Here is a 14387-nt window from a genome sequence, read left to right on the forward strand (position 1 = left end):
CAGTCACAATACTACCATTGTGAGGGAAAGACATCACGCGAAAGAGTGTCGATACGACAGCTTTCATTGCATAAACATAGTCTCGCCCAAGGAGTAAATTGAAATCCAAGGGACCTCGAACTACCATAAGATCAATACAGACAGTTTTACCTTCCAAGGTAATAGAAAACTTAGGAAGGATCCCTAAAGGTTCACTAATTGTTCTGTTAAAAGCTTTCAGATTCTGCGTAATAGGCGCAAGCTGAGGGGAACCCAAAGCTTTCCAAACAGCTGAGGATAAAATACTAACAGAAGCACCTTCATCTACCTGAGTACGATGTATGTCCCTACCACCAGCCTTGACAATGATTTGGAAAGGGATGGAGGAAGGAAGACGAGGTTCTGTCAGTCTATTCCAATCAAAGGAAAAGACCTCAGTACTTGGAGGGGGTTCTGTAGAAACAGGTGAAATGCCCCCCGGCATAGAAGAATCCGATGTAACAAGAAGAACATCAGCGGTATGAAATTTACTCTCGAAAAGGAGAGTGTGATCGACCGAATGTGAAATTGAATCGACCACTTGATCAACTAATGGATCATCAACCTGAGTGACATGAGTTTCACTCTCCAATGGGAGAGTGTGATCGACTGTACTTGAATTTAGATCAATCACTCCGTTAGTTGACGGTAGGTTGGGAGAACGTTTACGGTAACCAGTTGGAAATTCTTGCTGTGGGACAGTAAGGTTTTCCAACAAAGTTGAGGCTTCATCCATGTGAGGGCAAATGTGAGTTTGATGACCCCCTTTGCATAACTTACAAGGAAACCTAACTTTACCCTTTTTCCCAGGAACCTGACTATCACTGGTTGATGGATCAATGGAAAGTTGATGAGATTTTTCTGACCATACTTCCAAGACCTTTGGAATACCAGGACAATTGACAAGGAAGTGGTCACCCTTACAAAGCCTGCAAGGGTATTTGGGTTTACGATGCATGTCGGAATTTTCCTCAACACAACTAACACTTACAGCCATGGTTGGTTGGTTGACTTCTTTCTTATCTTGCTTCTTCTTCTTCTTCTTCTTCTTCCCTTTCTTCTTCTTCTTAGCCTCCTGGTTACTAACATCAAGGCTTTTACCAGGCGAAGAGGAAGAAATGGATGAAGAAAAATTAGGCGAAGAAGGTAAAGGGTCAACAGAAGGTTGGTGATGTTGAGATGGTGAACTCTGTTGAGGTGAAGCATCCGGTTGAGATGGAACAATTGGAGTATTTGGGCCAACGAAGTTGAAAATAACCATATCGGTAAACCTATTGTAAATCCAGGTAATGACAAAGTAGCCATATAAGGAGGACCAACATTTCCAAAGTAAGGAAAAGTACTAGGATTCTCATTAGGAGGGGTTCCTAGGTTGATAAATTCCGGAACATTTGCCATTATATTCAACTTCAGTGAATTTTATTAACAATTTAAAACTAAATTAACAATTCACAATTCACACTTAACAACTAAAATTCACAATTCACACCTATGGTCTCTAAAAGTAAAAACAAACAAATTAACACGCGCTATCAAATCTAGGAGTCAAACCACACACAAACAGTAAGCTCTCCGACGATGAAACACTAGTTGGTGATGAAGCCCAACCTCGCAGAATTCAGTACAGAAATGGCGGGTGGAACAGTTACCCCGGCAACCTGCTTAATGAATAGACCGGCACAAGTTCCTCCACTTTAACCGTCTCGAAGTGAAGTGAACCCCCCGAAAATCCAAGTGAGTATAACCGACGTCTGCTCCAGGTACAGTGGGACCTTCCCTCCACCGTCACCTCGGTAGAACCCTAAAGATTATGGTCACTAAGGTCACCAACAGTAACAAATACACCTGGGGAACAGTCTAAACTCCGACAGCACGCAAGGGCAGAGTAGCAAGCTCAATCCCCTTACCGGCTCCTTGACAACAATCCAAGGTTTACCGATAAGTGACCCCTGGCTCCTCGACAATGGTTAATCCGAGGTTTACCGTTTGTAATACGTACTGTCTGGCGTCGTTCCCAACGAGGGGGGAATGATCCCCTCACTGGTTCGGACACGAGCTCGTGCTTCTCCTTTAAGAGGAGCTTTCCAGAGTGCAATTGAAACAATTGGATTTATTCTACTCAAGATAAACTATCTGTTTGGTTTTGTAGTCTTGGAGAGTTAAGTACTCACCTACTCCAAGACCCTAGCCTAAGCTATGTTGGTGTTTCAGAGCCCTAGAAATGTAAAAATTACTAGACGAATTTTAATTAAGCGCTGTGTTATTAAGGCTGTTATTACTCAAATGGGTAAATGGATACGAAACCAATGGTGTTATGACCCGACTCAACTGAATGCAATCGAATATGATAATGTAATCTTTTCAATTCGATGAATCCTAACTAAAGTAAGGAGAGAGTTTCCATTCACTTCCAACAATGCAAAAAATTGATCATTAAGAGAAAATTTAACAAATTCTCTAATGCACTAATTTCATCAAGAAAAACTAATGCAAATCAATTCCAAACCAATTTTTATTTTTATTTTTGTGTAAATTCAAATCAAAGAAAGCTGATCTAAATCTACGATTGATTTTTCAGAATGTAAACTATGCAATTGTAATCTATGCACAATTCACATGAAAAGTATGCAAATGTAATCTATGCACATTTTTCATTCATATTCTGAAACTGAGAACTCTAATTATGCAAATGTGATCTATGCAAGAGAATTCTCAAACACAAGATGATTCTAATGTAATCTAAGAACCAATCAAGTGGAAGTCGAGAAAATTGGGTGAGAGTTCCAAAGATCAAAACATAAAAACACTCAAAGGCGATTAACACTCATACACAATTTAGCCCCCCCCCGGCGAATGAGGGGGAAATTTTTTTGCAAAAACAAAAGCAAAAAGATGCAAAATTGTGAAAAGACTGAGAGAAACCTCCAAGTAATGACCAAAGGAAATCAAATTAAGAATTTCTCAAAAAAGAGACTCAAAACACCCAATTGATGAAAGCTAAGAGCAGGAACAAGCTTAGGTGAAGATTCTGGACAAGGGACTAATGAATCTGGGCAGAAAAAACTAAGAAAAAACAAAATCTAAAAGCAATTAAAGCAAAAATGGAGTTTTCCTAAATTTTTACAGGAAGACGCAGGCAACCCGTTAGAACAGGCGCGGGCCCGCTCTGTGCAAACGGCAAAAGCGCGTCCAAAGACGCACTGTGCAGTACTCAGAGGGTGCGTCCGTCTGAAAAAATCAAGAAAAACCAAAATAAAACTAATCCTAAGCTAACCCACCCAGAGACAGAATCACAGAGCCAAAACCAGAAAAATAAACCAATTTTCTCAAAGCAAAGTTCATATAAAGGAAAAGACTTTTCTCATCAATGGAATCCCCAGCGGAGTCGCCAATTTGTCACACGGAATTTGTCAAGGGTGCGGACACGACTGACCTTCCTAGAAGTCTAAGACATTCTAATGACAAACAAGACAAAATGGAGTGATCTTTCTCTAAATACACCTTTTACAACATGAAGATTACAAGTGTTTAGGCTTACCTTATTCCAAACGCTGTTGTTGTAGTTTGTCCTTGCCAATCCGGATGAGCTCCTCCTTCAAGTCAATTCCTGCAACCACAAACAGTCAAACAATTACCAAGCACTTGCATTTCATATAATAAAACATATATTCAACATGCAGACCAAGGAACACATGAAATAACTCATTAACACAAGCTATTGAGAAAAATAAACCAGTTTGTATTAATAACGAAACAAAGAAACTCTTACAACCTGGCCTTGGTGTTGTGCAAGTTCCTCCCAGGGTCCATCAAGGGTTTTCCTCTACTCTGACAAAGCTCACCCACTTCCAAGTAGAATCAAGTGAAGACAATCTCTCCTCACAAAGGCTCTAATGGAAGACCTAAATCCTGCAGCATTTACCCAAAGAAAATGTATAGCTCCAACCTCCTCTCCCTCTGGCTCAATGTCTTTATTTATAGTGCTGTAAAGAGGTTATTCAGGTCCACTATCAATGGGATCATCTCCCTCTTTGGGTGGGATAGCTCCCTTATTGATGGGATAAGTCCCCTCTTAATAGAGATACATGAACCAACTGGAGGCGCATCCATTTCATCAAACCGACCTCTAGAATGTTCTAGAAGTAACCACAAGTAACTTTTTCAAGATAAAACTTGCACATTTTGCCTTTTACAGAAGGACGCACCTGTCCTTTTACATACAGAGCGTCCATGGACGCAGTTTTGTGAACATAGCCTGCGTCCCCGCAGGTAAGGCTAGAGAGAACCTGCGACCCCAGAGATAAACATAGTTTTTACAAGACTTTCTCTCCTTTTTGAGTTTGAGATGGATAACAGAGGCATAAGACTTGCCTAAGAGGGTAGCATGACTGTTGATTTGAGCCATACTAACTGTAAGTAGTCAAGGTGACATTTTTTAGTGTAACACAAGCACAAAGCTAGGCTTGTGGCAAAAGGTTTTGCACAGAAGGAAGGGGTCGATTATGAGGAGACTTTTGCCCCCACAACAAAATGGGTTACCATCTAGACACTCTTTGCACTAGCAGCTTAGAACGGTTGGAAAGTCCATCAAATGGATGTAAAAACTGCCTTCTTGAATGGAGATCTAAAAGAGAATGTTTTTATGTCCCAGCCTGAAGGATTTGTTGTGAAAGGACATGAACATAAAGTATGCAAACTTGTGAAGTCCTTGTATGGCCTCAAACAAGCACCGCGAGCCTGGTATGAAAAACTAACTGAGCATCTTCTGAAACTCAATTTCAACCATTTTGATCTTGATGATGCAACTTTATTTGTCAAGAAAGTTGGCAAAACAGTTGTATATCTTGTGGTATATGTAGATGATCTTTTAATGACAGGGAACAATGAAAGCTACATTGCATCCATAAAGAAGGAATTGGGGAAAAGTTTTGAAATGACTGATTTGGGCTATGTTCATTACTATCTTGGCATTGAAGTAACCCAACATCCAAAGTCCATATTTCTTTCTCAAAAGAAATACATTGGAGATTTGTTGAACAGGTTTGGCATGACAGAGTGCAATCCTCTTACTATTGCAATGGAACAAAACTTAAAGCTCACATCTATTGAAGGAAAGGAATTTGAGGATGCAACAAAGTATAGACAACTTATAGGAAGTCTCAACTACCTAACTACTACCAGACCAGACATTTCATTTGTTGTTGGAATCCTCTCCAGGTTTATGCAAAAGCCTTGTGAGGGACATTGGTCTGCTGCAAAAAGAGTTCTAAAGTACTTGAAGGGAACTCAAGACTTTGGAATCAAGTACACACAGGTGGACGACTTCAGCTTGATCAGATACTCTGATTCAGACTTCAATGGAGACAATGAAACTGGGGTATCTACTTCAGGATATGCTATGAGTCTTGGATTAGGAGCTGTCTCCTGGAGATCACGCAAACAATCAGTTCCAGCAGATTCCACAACAGAAGTAGAATACGTGGCAGCAGCTGAAGCAACAAAAGAAATTGTGTGGCTCAGGAAAATTCTTGAAGATTTGCAGGTAAAACAATTACAATCAACTCCACTCATGATTGACAATACCTTTTCAATAAAGTTGGCCAAGAACCCAAAGTTCCATGATCGAATGAAGCACATCAATACTAAATATCATCTGATTCGACATCATGTTGAGGCCAAAACAATCCATCTCCGTCATTGTTCCACAAATGAGCAAATTGCAGACATCTTCACCAAAGCGCTTGGAAGGGAAAAGCTTGAACGATTCAGAATGATGCTTTGACTCACCAACATCCCTTCAGATTAAGGGGGGGAATGTTGACACCTAATCTTCATTATTGGGTGAATTTATGTAAATAATTAAATTAGGAATGTGAACAGTCATTAGGAGATGAACTGAATAGTCACTCCCTATTGTATATAACAAATACCTACCTAATGGAATAATACACGAATCAGTTTTTGTTTTGTCGAGTTACTGCTTGGCCTGATAGTCTCGCATCTTTCTTAGTATAGATGTGGTGCATGCATAATTGGGGATCAATCCCTTTCATGTCTGGGTAATCCCAAGCGAAAGCCTCTTTATATTTTCTAAGGAGTTGAACAAGCCTCTGCTGTTGGTCATCAATCAGGTTTTTATTAATGTTTAGGACTTTTCCTGGCTCAATTTCAATGGGTTTGTTGTTATAAACAGTTGTTGTTGGTATTGTTTGGTCATTAATATCTTTTAAGGGATCTTCTTCAATTCGTTATCCAGGGTTGCTTCAATCATGTGACATTTTAGATTAGATACAACATGTGGGTGGTTAATGTATGTGTTAATAATGTCATCTTCTATTTGATTCTTAAATTCAAAAGCATCTTCTACAGTTAGCGGTGATTGAATGTTTTCAGTTAAATATGATACATGTTGTTTCCTAGTTTTTATTATTGTTAGGCTTGGTTGAGCTGGAGGATATAAAGCTAGATTCTTCACATTACTTTCTCTTGCTATAGTCATACTACCTGTTCAACAACTTATGTAAGCATTTGCGGTCGCTAGCCAAGGTCTTCCTAGAATTAGGGGATGTCCATCTAGCCGGTTTCTAGGATTAATAATCAAGAAATTTACTGGGTATTCCCAAGAATCTACAGACACCATTACATCCTATAATGTCCCTTCTGTTTGACAACCGGTTAGTCAGCAAGTTCCAACAAGGTTGTAGTTGGATCTAAGGCTGTGATGCCAAGTTTCTGACAAGTCATTGTTGTGAGAATATTAATGGCTGCTCTTAGATCAACTAATGCATTGGGAAAGGAACATCCATTTATTTGTACTGTGACTATAGGGCTTCCTAGGTCCTCATATTTCACCAGTGTTTCTCTGCCTAGTAATAAATCAGACAAAGTTCTGACTACATGGACAATTGGTGTTGTTTTTATTTTCCTCTTAGGCTTTTTAGTACACAATTCCTTAATAGTTTTTGCATAAATTGGAATGTACTAAATAGCTTGGAGGAGGGGTATTTTTACACAAAGATTTTTTAATTCTCTGAGAAGATCGAAATTAGGATATTCGATTGGGTGGGTATAATCAATATTTCTGGGAATGGTGGAGAAGAGGTAATAGTTTTATCATGGTTCTTTTGTTCAATCGTATTCTCCATTTGAGGTGTTTCTTCTATAGGTGACAGTTCTTATAATTGTATATTTTTACCCCCCTCTGACTCAATTATCCGTCTAGACCTCAATTTGAGTTCATTACACTCTCCCAACTCAGTTTCCGGCTCCAACCCTTCAATAATTTGTACCGACTGGACTGGTCTATTGTTGGGATTTGGGTTGGGCTGGGTTGGGACCTGTGGTCGTAGATTGGGTTGAGGGTTTTTCTGCAATGTGTAAGGTGCTGGTAGTGTAGGTTGAGGCAAGGGGATTGTTCTTGCTGGCTGGTTTGTAGGTCTTTTCTAGCTTGATTGCTAGTTTTGGTTTTGTGAAGTGGAGGGGGGTCCATTGGGATGGATATGTATTTTTATGTTAGAATGGTGGAAAGCAAGTGGAATTTGGCCAACTATTGTTTTGATTGGACCAAGGTGGCATAGAGAATGCTTGTGGTGACCAATTAGGAAAAGGTGGCTGGTTCTGCCATGTAGCTCCTGTGTATTATTGAGAATTATATTTGAGGGCTGAAAGAATGAAGATGGGTCGGTAGGCATACCTGTTTGTCATGTTTGCCATTGGCGACGCTGATTTAATATGTAGACTGGTTTTGTTTCTTCCTCTACCTCCTTGAATAATTCTTTTAACCCTAGGAGCGATGGGCAGTTTTTTGTGGCATGATCTTTAGTGCATATGGCACAAGTCTGTACCATATCCAGTGAGAATTCTGTATGGCTACGCTTCTTCCTGCATCGAGGGCAACAGATCACCATGTTTTGTTCTGCTTCGGCCTACTTCTACTTGGCTTGCATGATGTCTAATTTTGTTGTCAAAATTCCCAAGATATCTATTTTGAAATCCTCCAGTAGGTTGCCAATTTCTACACGAGTAATGTTCCACCAGAGATTTTGCTGTCCCTGGTGGTCATATCGCGTTTTGCTAGTTTCAATCTCGTACTGCCTCTTGAGCACATGATACATAAATTAATAATGTTAGCATAGTCTTCTTGATATATATCACTTTTACCCATAATATTTAATGTCTTTATCGATTGGTCTTTCATCCCCTTAATCAGTGTAGTTTTTATCACATTATCAGGCAAAGGCAGAGTTACGTAGGGAGACCTTTGGAGATTATATTGAAAATTCTTCACATAGTCTTCCAACGTTTCACTAGGTCTTGCTACCATTTGGAATATTTTATCTTTTAGTTCCCTAGATCTGCAATAATCCTGATATTTTTTAAGGAAAGCAGTTTTCATTTGGTCCCAATCATTTATGGTTCCCCCACCTAGTCCCATAAACCAACGCAGGGCTGCTCCTTTTAACATAAAGGGAAATAGCTTCAGTTTCTAGGGATGGGTGTGTAGTCATAACCCCGACATAATACATCAAATTCAAATAGAAATTCATCTGGATATTCTGACGTGAGTCCATGAAAGGTGGGAATATTTTGTAGAGGGATAACTTTCATAGGTGCGTTGACAGTTGTGTCAACGATCAGATACTGTAATGTAGAGGTATGGGGTTCTTGTGGATTATTGGCCATTTGATCAAAGATATGCTAGTACCCTTCTGGGATCTCTGGAGCTAGAGAGTTATCCCTAGGATGTTTAGAAGAAGTGGAAATGACCCTAAAAACACTCCCTTGATCTAGGACACTGGGTGTCCTTTGCTCAATTACTACCTGAGGGGTTCTTGGTTCCTCTGTTTCCCCTATTTTTCCTCCTCCTTCATGAATATTGCAAGAATTCCCTTCTTGTGAGGGAATTGGGCATGAATTTTTAATGTCTTGAAAACTCTGCTCAGTCCCTTCCATTTTACTGTGGACCTTAGTGTAGGCTACAGATGGTGAGCTTGTGGCCCGAAGGGAGAGAGTAGGTTTTCTGGAAGCAATGGTTTGGAGACCTACTGATGGCTAAGATTAAGTTTTTCTTAAGATGTCGTCATAAAATTTGATCATCCAATCTTCACTGGTCCCTTAGATTTTTTAAGTTTGGGATGTGGAATTGGATTTTTTTTGGTCTTTTCTTCTTAGTCATTCATACAAAAAAATTCAAATGTTTATTTCTACCTTAATTTCTTAACAATTCTGCTGGAAAGCGGGTGGGGAAGCAAGAATTTTACCTACTCCGTACGTAGGTTCTTACCTTCCATTTTTAATACCCAGTTCTCTCTCAACAAACAAGCATCAAACGCCTACTTCACTTTTATGTAATTGTGCTGAAAAGTGGGCGGAGGAGCAAGCACTTTACTTTCTTGTTACGTAGGTTCTTACCTTCCATTTTCAATACCCAGTTGTTCCTCAACAACAATTATCAGATATACATCACTCTTTGTAAAGTGGCTACACTCTCCCGGCAACGGCACCAAAATGTTGGCTGATAAAAGGTACCTTTTAAAACTCCTAATTACCCCACATTAATTATCAACTCAGACAAGTCCTCTTATTTCAAGAGTGTACACAATATGTGGATGCTATAAATTCAGAGAGTAATGTTTATTAAATTGTAGTATAGATATTTGACATAAGAATAAATGGATGCATCTAATAAACTCTAATTGCAATTATTAAAGGAAATATCAAAACTCAATCCTCTATTGAAATCAAATCTTACAACAATTCAAATAACAACAACATCAACCGAGAGCACAATAACAATAACTCACCTCTTCTTAGTTGACTCAATCTAAACTATACTAAACCTCTATAAAGCAATCCAAATAGAAATGATATCAATTATGAGAGTCCAATAGTGATAATTAGACTCTTACAGCTGATTAAATCAATGCGATTCACTATCTAGATAATTTACTCTGTAATAAACATAACTCGAATCAAATGACAGAACTGTAAAGTATATAAAGAACATACACTACTTTAATACAGGGAAGTGATAAACATCGAATAAAGTAAACTCACAGAAACAAGAAAATGATCAAACCAACCAAACCTTATGAGAATCAGAAATATAACACAAGAAAGCAGTTAGATCCACCAGAGGCTGGGCCCTTAGCCGCCAGCGAACACTGCTGAGCTACTTCAGATAATGTGAGGGAACAACAACTTCAATTATATATTAATCATTGAACTTAAGTAGCATTACAATATGGTCGCGTGCTCCAATAGTGCGAGTCTGTAATTAAAATTACAATTTGAAAAATAATAGAGATTCTTCCCTTTTCTTCCTACAATCGCTTTCTTTTATAATCAGAAAGGGGTAAAGGGTAAATGGTAAATGTGATCCCTCAGGATCTCCTAATCTTGAGGGATTCACAACTGATTTCTAACTTCAGACACCTTTCCTATTTCGCACTGATCCCTCTGATTCATCCTTAGCCTTATCCGTAACCGACACATTCCTTCCTTTGTTTGCTGGTTTTTGCTGTTCCAACATCAGGGAATAGAAATTGTTCCTTCTATCGCTTTCCTGCTTAAAGAAGGGTAAAAGTTAGCTAAATCGTAACTACAAATAATTCATCTATTTCTAACCATAATTGCTCAATATATCAGCGCATTAAGATATGAAAAAGATAAGAATCAAGGAAAACTATGATGAAATTAATAGTAAATACATACCCGTTTCGTAACTAAACACACACAGTCTCGAAAATGGTGATACTGGATATCAATGTGGTTGGACCTATCATGAAAAACGGGATTCCCAGAGAGTTTGATACAACTTTGATTATCATAGTAGATAATGGTTGGATCCATCCTCTGACCAAACAATCCCACTAGAATCTTCCGCATCCAAATGGCCTCACATGGAGCCTGACTAGCAGCCATGTATTCAGCCTCTGCTGAGCTAAGTGCAACTGATCTCTGTTTCCTGCTGTACCAGGAAACTATAGCTGAACCAAGGTTGAAGATTCTTCCAGAAGTACTCTTTTGGTCTGATGGACTCCCTGCCCAATCCACATATATGAAGCCCTGAAGCTTCACTCCCTCTATCCATCTGTACCACAATCCAAACTGAGATGTGCCTTTGAGGTATCTCATCACATGCTTCATTGCCTTCCAAAATAGCTTGGTAGACTGAACCATAACTTGACTCAGCTGGTTCACCTTAAAGCATAATTCGGGTTGTGTGTTCACCTGATACATAAGTGAACCCACTAACTGCCAATAAACAGTAGCAGCTACTACCTCACTTGAAGTAGCATCCTCCTTCCTCTAGTTCCCAGCTAGAGGAGTCTACATGGGCTTGCCCTTCTCCATGTGAAAGTGCCTAAGTATCTCATTGGCATACTTGCCTTGAGACACAAATACTATTGAGTATGGAGCATGATTGTTTAGAGGTCTTTGTTTTAGCCGGATGTATACCCCAGGAAGTTTGTACACCCCTCCACGCGAGGGGGTGCACGGGGGACTTGTCCCTTCTGCGGGGGTTTGGGGGGGCCGATCCCCCCCGGCTGGGGGGTTTGGGGGCCAGCGGTCCCTCGGCGGGGGTTTCAGGGGCAGCACCCCCGAAGCTAAAACTAGATGTAAAAATCCCTTGTAAAAGTATAGTAATTTCTAGTCAATCTGGGCCATTCATTAGGCGGATGATCTGATGGTAGAACTTATGTTTAGTGTAGGGTTTTTTGCCTTAGAAGGCAACCCCTCTCTTTGCATGAGGGCATTGTATTTGAGGCTGTGTAATAGATGTGTATTCTTCGAGCGAGAAGCAGAGAGGTGAGACTGTGAGAGAAAAAAAAGGATATTAGAGCAGATCTGTTGTAGCTTGTGTCTCTTCATTTTGCTGGATAATAGAAAGGAAGGACTCACTGTTCGGGGTGGATGTAGCCCAAACTGGGTGAACCACGTATATCTATGTCTCTCTTGTTTTATGTGTTTTCTGTATTTATATTTCTGCAATATTTTATGTGTTCCATTGCTCCGTAATATATAATTTTATAACAACTGGTATCAGAGCCAAAAGTCTATTTGGCTGATAAAATCATAGGAAAGAAGGGTTCCTCGTTCGAGTGGGAGCGATGGTGGAAGATGGTAAGTTTAGGGTCGAGAAATTTAACAACCAAAACTTCTCGCTATGGAAGATGCAGATGGAAGATTATCTATATCAAAAAGATCTATACCTACCATTGGGTGGAAAAACAAAGATGTCGACGGGTATGACAGATGAAGAATGGAAACGTCTCGATAGAAAGGCACTTGGAACAGTACGGTGTGCCTCGCAGCGTCGGTCGCCTTCAACATGTCGAAGGAAACAATGACAGAGGGTTTGATTAAGGCATTGGAGAAACTATATGAAAAACCCTCGGCCTCAAACAAGGTACTTCTTATGAAACAATTATTTAATATGAAGATGTCGGAAGGTGGATTTGTTGCAGTCCATTTAAATGATTTTAATACTGTTACAAGTTAGTTATGTTCTATAGGGGTAAAATTTGATGTTGAAATTAGATATTTTTTATTCTTGTGCTCATTACCAGAAAGTTGGAATGGTTTAGTAATGGCCATTAGTAACTCTGTTTCTGGATCTAGTACTTTAAAGTTTGATGATGTTGTCGGTGCTATCCTTAGTGAGGAAATGCAATGGAAAAGCTCTGGTGAGACATCGGGTAATTCTTTGAGTGCAGAGTCTAGGGGAAGAAAAATGGAAAGAGGAAAGAGCTCAGGATATTGCAGTAAATCAAGGAAAGGCAAATCAAAGTCTAGATCGGGGATAGTGTGCTAGAAATGTGGAAAGAAAGGACACCTAAAGAAAGACTATAGATCTCGGAAGGGAAAAGAAGGAGATGCACAGCAAGAAAATAATCATGAAGCAAATGTGATAGGTGAGGTGTTACAAGATGCTTTGATTCTTTCTTTCAAAAATATTACTAATTCCTAGGTGGTAGATTCAGGGGCCTCATTTCATGCCACACCTGATAAGAAATACTTTCATGACTATGTTCAAGGAGATTTTGGACAAGTTCGCTTGGGTGATGATAAACCCTGTAAAATTGTTGGAATGGGTAAGGTTCTTGTAAAACAGCAGATAGGAAACCAATGGCTACTAAAGGAGGTAAGGCATGTTCCAGATCTAAAGAAAATTATGATTTCAACAGGGCAGTTAGGCAGTGAAGGTTGTGTGACAACTTTCACAGATAAATCTTGGAAGGTCACCAAAGGAGCCCTGGTAATAAAAAAAGGTGAAAAGGTTGGTACATTGTATTTATAACAATGTAAACATTGAAATGGGAACTATAAACTCAAAACGGGAACTTTGGCCAAAAAACCCCAAAAAAACATCAAAAACAGTGCTAAAAACGAAAAGTGTGTATACTGGAACGATGTTTTGTTTTTTTAGGTGTCAATTTTGAACGTGTTTTAAAAATGGCAGTGACTACAAAATTTACTACGAAATTTTCGTGCAAAATATAGCTTCAAAATGAAAGTGTTGATACTGGAATAATGATTTTTTTTTTAGGGTCAATCTTCAAACTTTAAAAAAAATGCTAATAAAACCAATTTTTTATGTCTCAAGCAAAGTTAAATTTTAAGGAAAAAACACATTAATGTTTCTAGTAGAATATCATTTTTCTTTCCTAAGTATAAATTTAACATGTTTTCAACCACAACATGCTAGATACAAAAGAAATTCAAATTTTTTCAACTATAAAACTAAAAAAACATGACATTATGAACAAATTATATCACTGAATGAATTCAAAAGTCTTTATTTGTATACTGAATAAAACAGACATTATATCTCTAATTTAATATTGCATTGTAGATATTTAAACAATAAAATTTATCATACTTAAGACATAATCCAACAACATAAAAATGCTTCATAACTTCTCATTTAACAAAATATGGAAAACATTAATTTTATTTGAAGATACGATGCATACATCAGTTATATAAACTGTCTTAAACAATTATTCAAACTCAATCACCCAATAACCGTGGGTAGGCCATCGTCGTTCCCCCTTCCCCCAACCCATTACCGATCTTTCCCATTCACCCATGCCCTCTTCCCCCTTCTGCCCTACCCATGCGCCAGCCCTTGCTACCCCCAACTCACCCACCCATGCACCATTTCCCCAACTCTTCCTTCCCTACCCCACAACTCTCCTCCCCATAAGCCCACCCCCTAACTCCCATTCCCCTCCAATCTCAACTCCTCCCCCCCTTCCTTAATGCCGGCCCCATGGGCCTCGCGCCCTACCCCCCCCACCCTACCCTTACCCCTACCCCCCTACCTTCCCCCGCACCCCACCCTTACCTTAATCCCCACCCCC

Source organism: Pinus tabuliformis, chromosome 8 (assembly GCF_031772625.1).
Source record: "Pinus tabuliformis cultivar Carrire ecotype Pingquan chromosome 8, CPIR1, whole genome shotgun sequence".
Lineage (NCBI taxonomy): Eukaryota > Viridiplantae > Streptophyta > Pinopsida > Pinales > Pinaceae > Pinus > Pinus tabuliformis.